The 18,790-nt window shown below is 38.3% G+C and overlaps 3 non-coding genes and 2 pseudogenes across 3 annotated transcripts; all 5 read right to left on the bottom strand.

Moving 5' to 3' along the window:
• Positions 1-8,596: 8,596 nt before the first annotated feature.
• LOC131545086 (U2 spliceosomal RNA) lies at positions 8,597-8,759 on the bottom strand (annotated as a pseudogene).
• A 433-nt stretch (positions 8,760-9,192) lies between these two features.
• LOC131545087 (U2 spliceosomal RNA) lies at positions 9,193-9,400 on the bottom strand (annotated as a pseudogene).
• Positions 9,401-11,607: 2,207 nt separating this feature from the next.
• On the bottom strand, positions 11,608-11,771 carry LOC131545071 (U1 spliceosomal RNA). The gene has a single exon (XR_009272313.1). It is a non-coding gene; the product is annotated as a U1 spliceosomal RNA (small nuclear RNA).
• A 1,798-nt stretch (positions 11,772-13,569) lies between these two features.
• LOC131545081 (U2 spliceosomal RNA) lies at positions 13,570-13,760 on the bottom strand. Its single transcript, XR_009272323.1, has one exon. It is a non-coding gene; the product is annotated as a U2 spliceosomal RNA (small nuclear RNA).
• An 831-nt stretch (positions 13,761-14,591) lies between these two features.
• LOC131545075 (U1 spliceosomal RNA) lies at positions 14,592-14,755 on the bottom strand. Its single transcript, XR_009272317.1, has one exon. It is a non-coding gene; the product is annotated as a U1 spliceosomal RNA (small nuclear RNA).
• Between the last annotated feature and the right edge of the window lie 4,035 nt (positions 14,756-18,790).

The following is an 18,790-nucleotide window of genomic DNA, read 5'->3' as shown; positions in this document are numbered from 1 at the left end:
GATGCCCACTGTGCTGCTGTCCCCTTCCAGGTGCATCTGCTGGCATGAGTCAGCAAGTGTCAAAGGTCAAAAAGGGAGAACATGGTCTCCTGTGGTACAGTGACTGAACCAAAGATGTCAGGAACTATTTGGGGAGGTGGAGGAGGCAAACTACAGGCCTAGAGTTCCTGCTGGTGATAAGCAGATAGGTTTAGAGTAACTGTTCTCTCAGTCATCAGAGCTTTTCAGACCAGAGAGACATTTCCATCATATGACAATAAATATGAAGAGATTTCTGCTGGCATAGCACATGAGGAAAAGCAGTGGCGCTGCTGGTCCATTCTCGTAGCATCCAGCAGATCAGCAGCAGCCTGTACTTGGCACGCTGGGGTAATGCTCTGTTCGTCCACACAAACGGATCCATCAGTCTCGTCTTTTGTGCAAACGCTGAAGTTCAGTAAGTGTTACTCAACTGCCCACTTTGTTGATTCCAGAAAGGACAGACTGATGTACTGCATAATTAAACAGCTGTGGCCTCATAATTATGGAGGAAAGGCTCAAGGGTCACCACCGAAGCATCAGATTACCAAATTGTGCCAGTGTGTGCAGCAAAGAGTGACTACAAACTTGGCATTCCGATCCTAAAAAAACTCCAAATGTGTTAGTGGGTTCGTCAGGAGGCCTTGTCAGCCACAAATGTGACGGATCAAAGTTTGGCTGTCCTATGTCGTCATCAAAGAATTTCTGGCACCAGCAAGTCCCCAGTGACTGAGCCTCCAGATTAAAGACCACACACCAGCCGACCTACAGTGCAGTATCAGTGCAGTATCAGTGCAGGTCACTTCATCTTCGGCAAGGACCAGAAAACTTAAGACACTCCCACATTTCTCACCTATGCCCCCTTTCCCTACACGTATTCACATAAATAAGCCAAAAGATTTGCCTCACCAGGATTAATTATTTGAATTTCTTTCTTTTTTGTTATAATGTGAAGCATAATCATAGATCAAGTAGTATCCACTGCTAAAGAGCATATTTGGCAGAATCACTGATAGTACCTCAAACTTTAAAGCATTTAATTATCAGCTGTACATCAAGTGACCAACATTAGGTTTTCGACCACTGAAAATAAGTATTATTCAGCAATCTGAATATGGAGCTGCATTCATATCCCCATATCTCTGGGACTGAATCATATAGGGCCTTGAAAATAAATATTCCAAAAGAAATGTCTAAGAACTAGAATTTAAAATCATATTGCGATATCTTGAATACTTCTTGAGTTAAAGGAACACTCCACTTTTTTTGGAAATAGGCTCATTCTCCAACTCCCCCAGAGTTAATAAGTTGAGTTTTACCGTTTTTGAATCCATTCAGCTGATCTCTGGATCTGGCGATAGCACTTTTAGCATAGCTTAGCATAGATCATTGAATCCGATTAGACCAGTAGCATCGTGTTCAAAAATGACCAAAGAGAGTCGAAATTTGTCCTATTTAAAACTTGACTCTTCTGTAGTTATATACAAATATCGAAACTCTTTGGTCATTTTTGAACACGATGCTACTGGTCTAATCGGATTCAATGATCTATGCTAAGCTATGCTAAAAGTGCTATCGCCAGACCTGGAGATCGGCTGAATGGATTCCAAAACAGTAAAACTTAACTCATTAACTCTGGGGGAGTTGGAGAATGAGCCTATTTCCAAAAAAAGTGGAGTGTTCCTTTAAAGGCACACAAACTTTGGAAAAATAATATTTATGGCACTCTGACAGGTATGTTCTAAATGAGACACTTGTGTGTTTAAACATTTGTTCTTCAGACATTCATCTTGAAAAGAAAAGTGCTTTTTCTCCATTTTTGAATGTTCACCATTGGCACTACCAATCTCTGTGTAAAAATAATGATGCTGCCATCTTTCTGAAGTCATTTCAACCCCCTATAGTTTAGCTTTGAATCTCAAAAATTGTCATTTTGACTCCCCTCAACAACAGTGAATTACTCAGTAAATATACAACAATGAAATTTAATATTTTGGCTTTCTTCATTTATGCATTTCTTTCACAAGAAAAAATATTAAAGTCATATAATGGTACATGCACTTTTACAAGTTGATTGTACTGAAATGTGTGTTAGCAGTGCCTGTACACAACCATCATAAAATGATAAAAATCCATCCAGTGTTTTTTTAATCTCCTTATTTGTTTTACCCTGTCTCAAATCAAGCCGTTCGACCGTGTGGCGCCACACGGTCGGACGCCCTCCCACGATGGTTGATTGACAGCAGTGTTTCAACACAGACCCGCCCTTGCTCGTGAGCGAGCTGTCAATCATAGTCCGGCGTCATTGTTGATATACGCTGGAGCTGTCTATGAGCAGAATGGCGTCTAAGCGATTGTGGTGTTCTGTTCTCGGTGCAATAATGAACACAGCAGTCATTTTGATGTTCCTAAGTCCGAACCGCTGAAGACACAGTGGCTGAGTTTTGCTTTTGAAGGGAATATTCCCCATGAGCAACGTCAATGTTTTCATGTTTGCGCAAATCATTTTTCACCAGACTGCTTTATAAATGAAGGTCAGTATAAAGCTGGTTTTGCTAAGAAGCTGCTCCTGAAAAAAGAATCGGTACCAACTATTCGTGTTCCTGCTGAACCTCCAGAAGAAGTGAGTGTAACGTTTAATTAACCTTTATATTAATCTTTATATTAATCTTTGCAAATCGCTAGCACGCTTCACGATGTATGTGGCTAATGTTTACATTCAGGGTACATGCGTGTTTTCTATTAACGACGTTCTCAATATAATTAATAATCCCACGTTTATAATGAACAAAACGCTATGGTTATTGTGTTATTACAAACTGTGTACGCAGGTATTAAAGTTAACATGATAACACTACACTAAGCTTACTTTTGTAGATGGTTTATAACGGTGTCTGTTAAGAAGTAATGTAAAAAATTTAAATAAATAAAAAACAGTTATAACTGCATGAAAATTAATGGTAACACAATACCTGCAAAATACTGTTTACATCCTGCAAATGCATATGATCCAAGACTATAAATACTCTAATTGATGTTTTTCAATATTATGCCAGAATAAGTTATGTTATCTGATCACATATTTACTTTTGTATAGGCAAGCACATCTGAAGAATCAAAAACGCCCCACAGAACAGAGGGGCGGGGCGAGCAAAGCTCATTAGCATTTAAAAACACACGCACTAAAACGGTGTGCTGAAAACAGAGCTGTTTTTGAGCAGGTAAAATGAGTGTTTTCTTACAATACTAATGAGAATTTTTAATTAAAGTATATTACAAACTTTCAATTTAGACCCTAAAGAATCATATTAGCTTGTACAAAAATGGCATTATATGACCCCTTTAACAAAAAACAATCTGAGCCAGGGTCCTCTGGTTGAGTTGACACGGAATGACCCTGATGCGAATCTATTGAGGGAACAGTTTAAACACCCTGTTTCAGAGTTCCACTTGGTGCTCAGGAGACATTCCGGCTTGTCCAGATAAGCTCAAAGGTCCTGCTGGGCTAGACGAAAGTGGAGTCAGCCTCTTCAAGTCACCAGGTAAATAATCTGAAGTGAACATATAAAACAAAAAGTAATTATCAGTACTTCCAGTATTGAAAACATGTTACATATAGTATATGATGTACATATAAACTAGGGATGCAACGATACCATTTTTTCCAGACTCGATCCGATCCAGAAAATTCTGAGTATCGTCCGATTCCGATCCGATACCAGCACAGGTTTTTTTACAATCAATGTAGAATTTCTATACTTCTGTGTGTTGACCTAATTGTCACTCTTTTGTGTGTTAAACACAATCTACTAAATATAGACAACTTAATTTTAATGAAAAATAACACATGAAAAAATATATAATCATAATCTGTGACAAAAATACTATTATAAACTAGGTTAGTGGATAATATAGAAATAAAAGTTATTCTAGATAAATCATGAGTGCACAATTTTATAAAATCTGAACATTTAGTGAAATAACATTCTTTAGTGGGGAACAAATAAAATAAGTGTAAGACTAAATAACCGAACGCTGCACGCAGTTTGAATGCTGAATGGAGGATGACAGACAGCCGCAGCGAGAGAAGAGTTTACGTGAACTTGAATTTAACGGCTTAAATATTCATCTGTACATCACATTAAACTATGGGACGGCTTCAGAACACTTGGGACTTTGACTTTATGGTGCTTTGTAATGTTTTTGTGCTTTCGTGGGGTTTAACAATAACACAGAACAGTATACGCACAATATCGGATTTGGATCGGTCTCATCTGACCGATACCCAATCTGGCAGAAATGCCAGTATTGGAGCGGATACCGATACGGAGTATCTGATCGATGCATCCCTAATATAAACTATATGATCTGTATTGTAGTATATACTAGGGATGGGGAAATGAAGCCTTGTGAAGTTCTGAGGCTTTCCCCAGATGCTGTGCTGGGAAAAGATTTGAAGTTTCTGAGTATCAATCACAGTGCCATCTAGTGGTTCACAAAATGTACAACAGTCAGTTCTTGGGATGAACCTTCACTGAAAGACACACCCACCTCATTGATTTTGAAATTTACTCACTGTAATACAATAAAACACTGTTTAACTGTGTTGTGGGTGCTCACAGCAACCAATCGATAGACTTTTATTACTGAAAAAAGCTGCATATGGCATGTATGAGACATACAGTTTTTTTGTATAGTAATAACATTGTATTATTCTACAAGTACAGCAGTATCTCTCGATGTAACTTCAAAGAAGTTTGAAGATGGACAAAAACATCCATTTGCTTTTGTTACAAAGGAGGAAATGAGATCATAATTTGTGATGAGATCAGGGATTTTATGGTTAATAAAAGTGTTTGTGTAATTGTGGGTGATGAATGTGTGCAAAAAAGGGATTTATTTTTGTGTACTGGTGTAATGCAATGTGTTTACACGGTTTAAGGTAAAAAAAAAACATTTTCCACATACCGTACATTGTTGCTCCTCTCTGCCCTGCCTTTCTAAAACGTGTCGATTTTTAAAAAAGCTCATCATTCTGAAAAGCATGGTATGCTCTGATTGGCCAGCTATCCAGAGCATTGTGATAGGCCGAATACCTTCCTACAAAGTGAAGGTAGATTTGTGGGGGCGTGTTTAAATGAGATGTTTTAGGAAGCCTTAACTTTTATAAAGACGAGTCTTAACGTTTATAAAGAATATCTTTTTGGGTTTAAGACTTTAATCTTTGCAACTTTACAGATCTTATATATGCACGAACAGCTTGTAATGCTCCAAAGACAAAGGAAAACATGAAATCGCATCATATGACCCCTTTAAAATGGCTTAATAACATTTGCAATATAATATGAACCTTCTTTTGTTCTGTTGCAAAGGAAAACTGTCAGCCCCAAAAAATTGTTTATAGATGAATAAATATGCAAATACATACCTGATTTGTTGTCCCAGTAAAGAATGATCATTTTCATCATGGAATGTCTTTTGAACCTAAGACACGTTTCTCTCCTATGTTCTTCTGTATCCTGGTGGAATGGTGAGAGCACATGGATGACTTCCTCTATGGCCTCATACTTGTGTGGATGAAGTAGAGTGATGTCTGTCATAAGCAATCATATTTGCTGCAGCATCTGTGATAAGGCATTTGACTCTTCCCTTGATTTCCCATTCCTGCATAACCTTGTCTTTTACAAGAGCTATATTGTCAGCTGTGTGGCTATTTGGAAACCTTTCTATCCCCAACAAGATAGTAGTCAGCTTATTTTCATCCATGTAGTGGCAGGTTATGGCAAGGTACGCATCCATGTTGTCCACATATCTGAGGTTAGAGAGACAGCCTTGACATTTTCCATTTAAGCCCTGGCCTTGCTCCTGGCTTCCTCATATTTTGAGGTCCCACCATATTATTCAAGGCCTGAAGAGTGCAACAATAAAATTTATGTAAAAAAGTTTATACATAAAAATATTGTCCATTGTAATTTGTTAAATTGGCCTCGGTTTATTCATACACACACTTGCCTGCTTAGTAGTATAGCGTAGGTAGGTTCTAGATGAGACCCCCAAACCCTTCATCCTCCACCACTGAAAATGGCTGAGAGTCTACGATAGCCATATTCACCAGCTCCTCATCTATGGAATGTCAAAGCTGCATAATAAACAAAAATAGATATATAAAATGCACAAATAATATATCTATATTTCTCCCAATATCTCTGAGATTGAACCACATTGGGCTTTAAAATTGAAGATTGATAAGAACCAAAATTCTAAATGGATAAAGATATATTTAATACTTTTGGCTTGTTTCCACCGAGCGGTACGGGTCAGTAGAGTCTGATTCGGGACCGAACAGCTTGTGTTTCCACCGCCAACAGTACCCTTAACTTGATAGGCGTGGTGTATGCCGTAAAGTAGGGATCGACGATGAAGCACGACAATAAGCACAACTATGAACAATAATAGCCATTATAAAAATATAAGTACAAAGTATAAGAGGAAATAAAGACAAAAGCAAACAATTCAGTCAAACGTATGCTACAAAATCAGCGCTGTACTACGGTAAAGTTAAAAATAAATTGCCTATATAAAAGTTAAACATAACTTTGTGCTCATCCAAAACGATATGACCAGGAACAAATAATAGGCCGCGTTTACACTTGGCATTAACATGCAACCAGTTTCTGGATGTTGTCCACATACACATTAGCTGCTTTTCCACTGTCAGGCCAGTGCGAGCCAGTACTTTAACGGGCCGGGCTGGGCTAATAGACTTGGACCTGTAGCACCAAGCCCAAAATAACGCTGCGTTTCCACAGTCGGGCCAAAAGCTCCTCTGCGTTTCGCTAAAACCCACCCTTTACACGTCTCTCTGGAACAACGTCACACAATCCCATCATTTCACCAACAAAGAGAAGTTATCAGAAAACTAATAAGAAACAGGGTAAACATACCTATTAAGCTCACCAAAATCTACATTGAGACATTTTTAGTGCACAAGATATTGGTTTCAGTACAAAAAGTTGTGTTAAAATAAAATATTAATCTCTGTTTATGAAGTATTTACACAGACGTTCAATGTAGAAGAGCTTAAAGGGAGCACACTGAGTTTAATTGGAGCAGCAACAATTTTTAATAAATTTCATGTAATATTTATTAAAATGACAGGATTTTGCTAAGTAAATAGTCTAGGTCATGTATTAAGTTCATACATATTTTAGTATAAACAACTATTATTAACAATATCTATGAAATTATGCTTTTTTTTCTTATTGATGTCACACTGAAGCTGTGTGATTTTCATAGTCGTGCACCCTTTAAACTCACCTTAAAATATGAAATCTTTATAAAAAAAATAAATAAATAAAAAAAAAAAAAAAAAAAAAAATCACAGCACTGTAAAACCACAGACCAGCAATAAACTGTCAATTTATAATATGGATGTAAAAGTACAAGCCAGTAATGCCTGTGAAGTAATATGTTAGCGTAGCACACAATCTTATACAGCTAGTCAGCTAACTGTGTTCTGTAGCATCTGCGCTGTGTTGCTAAAACTATATTTTGGATCTAATGGTAATTATTTCCCACATCCAAGTTCCAGGTTATAATGTGCAAAAGTCTGAACATTAACCTCTTAATTTTACAATAAGTAGTGAAACTTACCCAAAATAAAGGCTTAAACATCCTCTTTTGGTGAAAGTTTTTAGACAGCTTTCAAAATGGCCGCCAGACAGTGTGAGCACATGGAGACTCGTATCTCAGTGTGCAATTATCTGATTGACTTGAAATTACAGGAGGTATTTAGTAACAAACATATCAATTGGTTAAGACATCAAGTAGGATAATACATTATTTTTTTATTATCTGATCTAAAAATGGAAGTGTGCTTAATAGGTACGTAATAGGTAAGTCACTGGAACTAGCTTGATCACAAAAGAACATGATAAAAGCAGCCATTTGTTTGCATGCTTTGTTCTCGAGACGAGACTTATGACATTATAAAATGTTACTAAATAAATACACGATTGTGATGAAGAAATCAGACGTCAGCTTCTCATTCTCTAAGCGGTCGTATTTACCAGGTTTATTATGGTAACGTTAATGACTAGCGTGCATAGTCTTTTGCATCGCTTATAAATATTTCTGCCTTGTATGGTGATCATAATCCACATCTGATTTCAGACAGAAGTTATTTCAAACACTCGCTGCTGTTTGAAAGTGAGTTGAGCAAAAATGATTTTAAATGTCTTTAATGCTGGTGTTATAGCTGTTAACTTTATGAAATGATCCGCGGTGCTGACGCTCTCCAGACACAGAGAAACTCCGCCTTTGTTCATAAACACTCCTCTAGCCCCAGCTGGCCCGCTTTGGCCCAAGGTTTTCGACGGGCCAAAAAACCCGGGCCGTTGGCCCTGAAGAAGCACTGACGAGGCACGATCATGCCCCGGAAGTGACAGTGGAAACACAAATGGCCCTGGCACGCACTAGCACTCCTGTTTTTGGCCTAACAGTGGAAACGTACTTCTAATCGGAAGTTATCCCGATCAGGGCAAAAACAACCAAAGCATTTTTTTTTGACCATTGAAGGAGGGGGTGCACCATTCCCGGAAGTACTGCAATACCAGGTCGATGCGTGGAGTGGACGGAGCAAGCCCCTATTCCATCTCCCTGTTCCAAAATCAATTTAATATATGGTGCCCGGGTAGGGCACGTATCAGATATTAAACTCTTTCTTTACTTCTTAAAATTATACCTTCGCTTTTTACTTTAGAACAGGCTGACATTTCTTTTTTGACCTCTTTGATTTCTTCGCTAAAATCAATACCATTATTTAAAAGATTAAAATACCTTTGTAGTCTTTTTTGCAGCCCCATCATGCGTCGCTTTTCCCTATTCTTATTTTGTCTCCCTATCTTCCTAAAAAACTGTCTCGTCCGCTCCTTTACCATCTCCCACCACTGTGCTCGTGTGTCATAAAAGTCTTGGAGGGTCTGCCATTGGCTGAACTGCTCCCTATATTCACTGACTACCTCCTCATCTTCTAAAAGGGAGCAGTTCAGCTTCCACAGCCCTCCCCCTACTGTCACACCTGAGGGGAGTGAAAGTGTGCAAGACAGCATTAAGTGATCTGAAAAAAAGAGGGGGGTCAATGTTGCATCGGTTGGCGGGCAGTCCCTTGTAAAAACATAGTCAATTCGAGAGGCTCTGGCGCTATCACCACTGAACCAGGTGAAGCCCTCCTCTCTTAGATGCAGTTGTTTAAAACAGTCAACTAACTTAAAATCTTTGACTAAATTTTGCAGTAAAACCGATGTTTTATCAACTTTAAAATCCTCCCCTAAGATAAGAACAGATACTACACTTGATCTTAGCCAAAAGGCCGAGAAGCGATACCCACAAATGGTCAACAGCAGGAACCACATTCTTTGACACAGCACATTTGATGATGGTAAGCTTTTATTTTGTTCATTTTTTAACTCTAATAGTTCTTGTGCAGAATGCAATTGTTAACTCAGGTAAGGCAAGGCTTAAAGGTTAATGAAACCCCCCTTACTTGAGCACCGGTCGTTCACACCTTAGATTTGAAAAAGGTTCAAGAAATGGTCGTACAAAGCTGTGATAAAATGGGAGGGTAAGGGGTGGGATGAGGGGAGGAGACAGTATTAGGAGGGGAGGGGTCAAAGCACAACACCACAACAGTCCTACAATCACACTCACTACAGACATTAAAGAACAATGAGTGGAGATAAAGAGAAGAATTGGGGGCACACTGCATTTTAAAAATATGATCATATATGATCAAAGTAAGAACCTTAAGAAACAACATTTACAGCTATCATGAACAAAATGAAGCAAGTTTTTAAAATGATACTTTCAAACACTGAATAAGCATTTCGTTATTTCAGGGCAGATAGTCTGTAATTACGAAAACTAAGGACAAACATTTAAAAGATCTTCCAAAGACCACCATATCTTTCACAATTGCTACAAGCTGATAACAAATGACATTTTTTGTTTAAAGGGGTCATCGGATGCCCATATTCCACAAGTTGATATGATTCTTTAGGGTGTTAATGAAAAGTCTATAACATACTTTGGTTAAAATATCTCAATGGTAGTGTAAAAAAACACCTTTTTACCCTTTAAAAATAGCTGTTTTCAGCAAGCTGTTTTTAGTGCATGTCAGTGATTCTCACTTCTCACTTCTGTAGATGAAGCTGGATCACGAATGATTCGCGCAAACAGATGCATTTAGGCAGATGGGGACCGGTGCATTCCCTTCAAAAGCGAAAGTAACGTTAATCCTCTGCGTCTTCAGCGGCTCAGATATCGGGAGTAAATGACGACTGCTATATTCATTATTACATCCAACAACAAACCACCTCAATCGCTTAATCGGAGACATATTGTCTTCCCTGCACCGGAGTCGACACAATGGCGGACTAATGATAGCTCACTCAGGGCGGGTCTAAGGTAAGACGGTCTTGTCAATCAACTATTGTCGGAGTGGCCTGTACAGAACTGTGTCATTCTGACAGGAATCTCAGAACAGCCTGATTTGAGAAAGGGGATTTTAAGAAAACCACTGGGTGGATTTTTATCATTATAGGATGGATGTGTACACACACTTCCAACAGGCATTTATGTTCAAACAACTTGTAAAATGAATTTTGCATCCAATGACCCCTTTAACACTCATAGGGGAAACAAAGGCATATTTATTTTTCAGTCCATACTCCTTTGAATTTTTGGTTTTCATCATTATCTTATGTTCATTTGAACAATCCACTGTATTATCACAATCAAACATTACTGATCCACAACTTGAAATGACAAATGAACGACAAATGATAAATGATAAACTCAACACAAATGATAAACTCCTTATAAACTAGTAATAATTCCTTATACGATACAATTCTATTTTTAACCAGAAAATCAGGGGAGAGCGCGAACGCAGTCCCCCACTACCAGAAATTATGCAGTCGAGATTCCCACATTTGGGGAATTCGCAGGGGTCAGCACAACCGGAGCGCCATGTGATATTTCAGTTTTTCTTTTTTAATAAATCTGCAAAATGTCAACAATTCTGTGTTTTTCTGTCAATATGGGGTGCTGCGTGTACATTAATGAGAAAAAAAAAAAAAGAACTTAAATGATTTTAGCAAATGGCTGCAATCTAACAAAGAGTGAAAAATTTAAGGGGGTCTGAATACTTTCCGTACCCACTGTATGTGTGGAGTGCAACATTTTCCCCATTATTGCATTTACAGACATATTCCTAAATTAACACAAATTGATTTGAGTTCAAATTGGAGTGATCATATATGTCTCCCTAATATTATATAATTACATTTTTATTATACTTTTGTTCAATATTTTCTCTCATCCTATTGAAATATTACATACATGCTATTACTTCTGTTTATTGTATTCTGTATTTTATAATGATAACATTCTACTAAATTTAAGTGCATTAAGCAGGGACAGTGTTTAGCATTTGTGCTTTCAGAATTCTACAAACACTTTCTGCACAAAAACTCCCACACAGACTGAATGTTATACTATACAATTCAACTCTATTTTTAACCAAAAGATCAGGGGAGAGCGCGAACGCAGTCCCCCACTACCAGAAATTATGCAGTCGAGATTCCCACATTTGGGGAATTCGCAGGGGTCAGCACAACCGGAGTGCAATGGCTGAGCCTCGCCCTGGGTGAACCACCTTCTTGATCATGGTATCTCCCCTGCCAGGTAAGTATGAGTTCTACACCCACCCTGAAGGGGGAGCACTTAAGGGAACATTATTTTCAGTGATGATGAGACGTTACTTCACTCCATATGGTTCTTCATCACGATCTAAACTCTCAATCTACTCTAAACTCTAGATCTTGTTGAACCAGTGGTCCTTAAGTTTTTATCATGATTATGATCACTGATCAATTGACAACAACATTCAGACAGTTGAGCTTTCTGATGAAAGGCTGCTCACTGCAGAGCAAATGGGTGGAGCTTACATGTAGCTCCCCCTCGCAAAACGGAGAAATTACAGCACCTACCAGCAGGGGCAAACTAGACTAACCAGACAAACTTTTACCCATTGCTATAGCTATACATTTCATTTACAATTAAACAGACGAAATTTCAAATTACAGTAACATTTTACAGTACAATTTATATTACCAGGCCTCCAGACTAACATTCGAGAGCAGTGGCACCAGCACCTGATTTGGTAGCACTGAACATGTAATACTACAAGTTTTGTCTCTTAGAAATGCACATTAGAACAGGAGCTTGAGTTGCAATGCAGATGTACATTTCACAGTACCGTTGTGAAAACTGTAATAGCCTCATCATTTATACATAACTAAAAGTGCAGCACCTCCTTACGATGGTAAAAAGTAGCCTAACTACATGGTTTCTATGGTGTTTGCATTGAAAAACAGTAGCCTAAAGACATTCAGTCAATTACAAATCCACATCAACTGATAGAATAATTGAATAAATTAACAAAATAATGTAATTATATTCCATTACTCCTTTAACATATTTAGTATATTAATAATATAATAATACTCAATATGAATATCCTACTTTTCTGCCACCTTACCATTGTTACCGTTAGTGTTACTACAGTAAAACTATGGTAAATGTGGGTGATTTGTGGATTGAAACGTCTTCTAACTGGATCGTTGTGGCACTGTTTCTGCTGCTTTCTGCATCAGCGTTGATGAGAATAACAGCTCCTATTTATTTGGCTTTAAACCAGTTTAAATTAAAGAGACATGATTTGTACCGGAGAACTCTGCGCTGAACTCGAGTACTTCTTACTGGATTTCACAGCGTTTAGTGCGTGATCGCAACTGGTCACTGTAATAAACGCATACGGTCTAAGCTCGCGCTGCACTGTTTTCTTTTGAGGCGAGCGGATAAAAGGTCAGTGTGGCGCGCAGTTCAAACGAGTACCGCTATTTTGATCCGCTTTTGACACGTTTGCTGTTTAACATATCTATCATGCACAACAGAGTGACAACAACTATCAGTTAGACAAAATGTCATTTATCCAGTGTGTGAGTTTGTTAAACCCCCTGCTGCAAACACCTCTTAAACACACAGAATAATGCAAGTGGGCATTCTCAATTGTTTATTTTTGTAATCGCGGTTTTGAACGATTATGTAATCGTGGCATCCATAATCGTAATCGCGATTAGAAATTCGATTAATTGTGCAGCCCTACCAGCAGGGGCAAATTAAACTAACCAGACAAACTTTTACCCATTGCTTTTGCGCACACATACACTCAGACAAAAGGTTTAATAATCCCCATCTTCTTTCATGCTAATTAAAAACAAACATACAAAAATAAATGAATAAAATAGTAGACCGCATCACATTTTATAAAGGTTAAACTACAACACTCCATCCCAAACATAATCATACACACTGACCACTAACAGCAATTTTTCACTAAACCAAAAAAATACAAAAACAACAACTATTTACACATTTACTACCATCATGCATAAACAAAGCATTTTTTATTTATTTGTAACCATTTTAGGGGGGTGCACCGTTCCCAGAAGTACTGCAATACCAGGTCGATGCGTGGAGTGGACGGAGCAAGCCCCTATTCCATCTCCCTGTTCCAAAAATCAATTTAATATATGGTGCCCAGGTAGGGCACGTATCAGATATTAAACTGATAAGAACAGATACTACACTTGATCTTAGCCAAAAGGCCGAGAAGCGATACCCACAAATGGTCAACAGCAGGAACCACATTCTTTGACACAGCACATTTGATGATGGTAAGCTTTTATTTTGTTCATTTTTTAACTCTAATAGTTCTTGTGCAGAATGCAATCGTTAACTCGGGTAAGGCAAGGCTTAAAGGGTAATGAAACCCCCCTTACTTGAGCACCGGTCGTTCACACCTTAGATTTGAAAAAGGTTCAAGAAATGGTCGTACAAAGCTGTGATAAAATGGGAGGGTAAGGGGTGGGATGAGGGGAGGAGACAGTATTAGGAGGGGAGGGGTCAAAGCACAGCACCACAACAGTCCTACAATCACACTCACTACCGACATTAAAGAACAATGAGTGGAGATAAAGAGAAGAATTGGGGGCACACTGCATTTTAAAAATATGACCATATATGATCAAAGTAGGAACCTTAAGAAACAATATTTACAGCTATCATGAACAAATGAAGCAGGTTTTTAATAATTATACTTTCAAACATTGAATAAGCATTTCGTTATTTCAGGGCAGATAGTCTGTAATTATGAAAACTAAGGACGAACATTTAAAAGATCTTCCAAAGACCACCATATCTTTCACAATTGCTACAAGCTGATAACAAATGACATTTGTTGTTTAACACTAATAGGGGAAACAAAGGCATATTTATTTTTCAATCCATACTCCTTTGAGTTTTTGGTTATCATTATCTTGTGTTCATTTAAACAATCCACTGTATTATCACAAACACACTGATCCTTAACTTGTTCACACAAATGTTAAACTCCTTATAAACTAGTAATAATTCCTTATACGATACAATTCTATTTTTAACCAGAAAATCAGGGGAGAGCGCGAACGCAGTCCCCCACTACCAGAAATTATGCAGTCGAGATTCCCACATTTGGGGAATTCGCAGGGGTCAGCACAACCGGAGTGCAATGGTTGAGCCTCGCTCTGGGTGAACCACCTTCTTGATCATGGTATCTCCCCTGCCAGGTAAGTATGAGTTCTACACCCACCCTGAAGGGGGAGCACTTAAGGGAACATTATTTTCAGTGATGATGAGACGTTACTTCACTCCATATGGTTCTTCATCACGATCTAAACTCTCAATCTACTCTAAACTCTAGATCTTGTTGAACCACTGGTCCTTAAGTTTTTATCATGATCATGATCACTGATCACTGACAACTACATTCAGACAGTTGGGCTTTCTGATGAAAGGCTTCTCACTGCAGAGCAAATGGGTGGAGCTTACGTGTAGCTCCCCCTCGCTTACACGTTCAGCGAGGAGGAGCGAATGTAATTTGTGCCTAATGGGTGGAGGTAGAATATCCACCCACACCCTAACCCTACCCACAACTCTATCCTTCCCACCCCATTAGCCCAGTACACACTAAGCCGACGCCGACGAAAGCAGACTGCGGGGGTCCAAAGTTGCCCTGACACACCAAGCCATGTCTATCGGCCGAAAAAAAGCCGACAGTGCGGAACACACTGAGAAAACTTAGTCTGCCGACAAACAAAAACTACCCAATGGCTGACCGACCGCTCCAGAGAGGTGGAGCTGGAATTCATTTGACTCTGCAGTTAGTACCACTCGCTTCTGACAGGCCACAATTTCTGTAGCTTGCTCCACCAGCCACATAGAAGATTAACTGAACTACCAATCAGACAAGAGATGCAAGATGCACCAAGCTCAAATTTTTTCTGCTCATTGACACCATCACAAACATCATATTTTCAGAATTTAACAGGAATATTATACAGGATTATATAACTAGAATGACAAGAAAGTGCACGGAACTGACAGGGTTCCCTCAAATACAGTCCAAAAAATGCATAAAATGAATGTCATGACAACACTCTGACTCTGATTTTATTAAATAGGTATACATTTGTATTAAAACATGGAAAAACATGAATTTTACTATGGTTTATGCATGCAGATTATATTTTACGTTAACGAACAGATTAAATAAAATTTAATGAATTCCCTTAGGCTATGTAGAATAAAACAAACTAATAGGCTAAATAGAACAAGGTAACGTTAGGCTCGCTACTAGACAAATTATTATTAGGGTGGGCTACTGCACTTTTTTTTATGACTGCAATATTCGCAAGTATTTTCCAAGCAAATTAAGTGATTTTTATCATGTGTAAAATTAGTTTAACATGGAGGATAAAAGCAGCTTGTTTTTTTTACACCATCAATATACTATAGGTGTACTACTTACAGAACTCAGGTGATTTTTCAAACTTGATGTACTGCTGTGGTAGGCCAGTTTCAAATCGCATATTTGGCACACTGCCTTTGTCTTGTGCTCACACACAGCTGAGGTCTTCGGCATTTTTGTCTTCTCTTCCAGATGATCTGAATCATGACGTTCACTCATCAGCGATTCATAATCAAGCGCGAATGAACCGTTTCGTGGGGGATGCCAGGTGTTGAAAATCAAAAACTGAAAATCGAATGCCAACCCACCGAACGAATATTCGAATATTCTGGTCCAGCCCTACTCACAACAAAGTTATTTTTGCTTCAAATAAGGTCTTTATGATATCAAAATGTTTGATCCCACAGAATAATCATAATTATTGACACCAGTGTCAATTATAACAAACAACTAATGTTAACCTAAAAAAAAAAACTCAAGTTCACTGAAGACAAGAAAACCGTCAGCAATTAAATAAGCATAAGAAACTAATTACAAGTAATAGGACAAAACTACAGTTGAATTAAATAAGAAATGCTACATTGTGCAATCAAATGTATAAAAAGACTGCTGTGTAAATAAAATATATATTTCTTATTAAAGTTACAAAAGTGAAAATCAAGAGCAGTCAGAGATTTTCTTGTGTTGTTTGATTAAAATGAATGACAGACAGCGGGAATATTAGACAGCTGTCATTTTAACCTTTTCAGTGGTGAGTTTAAAATATTCCAGTGGTCCCCCCAGAGTGAGTTTTTTTTAGGCGACCGTTATTTTAGAACGTTTCCCCTTAATGTTTCCATGGCGACGCGTCATGCTTGTCACATGACACACCGCAGCCACAATAACACTGTATGACAGATGGATCGCTTTTATTTTGTTTTTCCTTTTTTATTCAAAATATTCATAAACTTGCTTACCATATAATCAACAATCTGATATTCCGATTCACAAATATGTGCAAATGAGTGTTTTATTGTTTAAAAACAGTTCTAAATGATCTTGATCGTGATCTGTAATGGGAGATGGGCGCCGCCATGTTTGTTCGCGCTGCAGTTCAGAGAGTCCTGTCAGTCGGATTTACATCACGTAAATTCATAAATTTCTCGCGAAATACATGTAAGTGAGTGGCGGGTGAAATGGGAGAAGAGAGTGAACTTTATAGTTACTTACACTATGTGTATTTGATATTAATAAAACACGTCTGAAAATTATATTTGAATGGATTGTTATTGCTGCTTCCATAAACATCTGAGTATATTTTACGAACTCTAAATGTATTGTTTTACTAGTACTTGTGTATTTAAATGACTAAAGCATGAAATAAACATTATGTGGTTAAAAACACTGCATAGGTGTGATTATATGACAAGTGCAGCGGCATCTCAGCGTCAGACAAAGCGCGAAAACGCAGTTTGAATTTGGCAGTTATGCGACGTCACCAAACGTTCTAAATCCCATATAGTCCATGGGCCCAGGCCACATTTTTCACTAATTGGTACCACCCAAGGTGGCAAATTCTAGTTTGATTTTTTTAAGTCCATATCTCTAGATGATATTACAACATGATAACCTTTTGTTAGTGGTAGCTTTGTAACAGAAATCAGCCTTCAATGACACTAACCGTTGAGCCAAATAATGAAAATCTCTTGTAACTTTATTTGAACAGAACGTCATACAAAGAAAAACAACATAATTCTACCTTGTTCATGAACTTATTTGGTCATTGCAAACTGTTTCTGTTTATTCATCATCATCGTCATCATCATCATACAGGTGCTGGTCATATAATTAGAATATCATCAAAAAGTTGATTTACAGTCAGGTCCATAAATATTGGGACATCGACACAATTCTAACATTTTTGGCTCTATACACCACCACAATGGATTTCAAATGAAACGAACAAGATGTGCTTTAACTGCAGACTGTCAGCTTTAATTTGAGTATATGGTATTTACATCCAAATCAGGTGATACGTGCCTCCCACTTGTTAAGGGACAAAAAGTAATGGGACAATTGGCTTCTCAGCTGTTCCATGGCCAGGTGTTTGTTATTCCCTCATTATCCCAATTACAATGAGCAGATAAAAGGTCCAGAGTTCATTTCAAGTGTGCTATTTGCATTTGGAATCTGTTGCTGTCAACTGTCAAGATGAGATCCAAAGAGCTGTCACTATCAGTGAAGCAAGCCATCATTAGGCTGAAAAAACAAAACAAACCCATCAGAGAGATAGCAAAAACATTAGGCGTGGCCAAAACAACTGTCTGGAACATTCTTAAATGAAGGAACGCACCGGTGAGCTCAGCAACACCAAAAGACCCGGAAGACCACGGAAAACAACTGTGGTGGATGACCGAAGAATTCTTTCCCTGGTGAAGAAAACACCCTTCACAACAGTTGGCCAGATTAAGAACACTCCAGGAGGTAGGTGTATGTGTGTCAAAGTCAACAATCAAGAGAAGACTTCACCAGAGTGAATACAGAGGGTTCACCACAAGATGTAAACCATTGGTGAGGAAGGCCAGATTAGAGTTTGCCAAACGACATCTAAAAAAGCCTTCACAGTTCTGGAACAACATCCTATGGACAGACCAACTTGTACCAGAGTGATGGGAAGAGAAGAGTATGGAGAAGGAAAGGAACTGCTCATGATCCTAAGCATACCACCTCATCAGTGAAGATGGTGGTGGTAGTGTCATGGCGTGGGCATGTATGGCTGCCAGTGGAACTGGTTCTCTTGTATTTATTGATGATGTGACTGCTGACAAAAGCAGCAGGATGAATTCTGAAGTGTTTCGGGCAATATTATCTGCTCATATTCAG

The sequence above is a fragment of the Onychostoma macrolepis genome, chromosome 07 (assembly GCF_012432095.1).
Source record: "Onychostoma macrolepis isolate SWU-2019 chromosome 07, ASM1243209v1, whole genome shotgun sequence".
NCBI lineage: Eukaryota > Metazoa > Chordata > Actinopteri > Cypriniformes > Cyprinidae > Onychostoma > Onychostoma macrolepis.
Note: the sequence above shows the minus strand (reverse complement) of the source record. Positions and strands in the feature narration are given on the sequence as shown.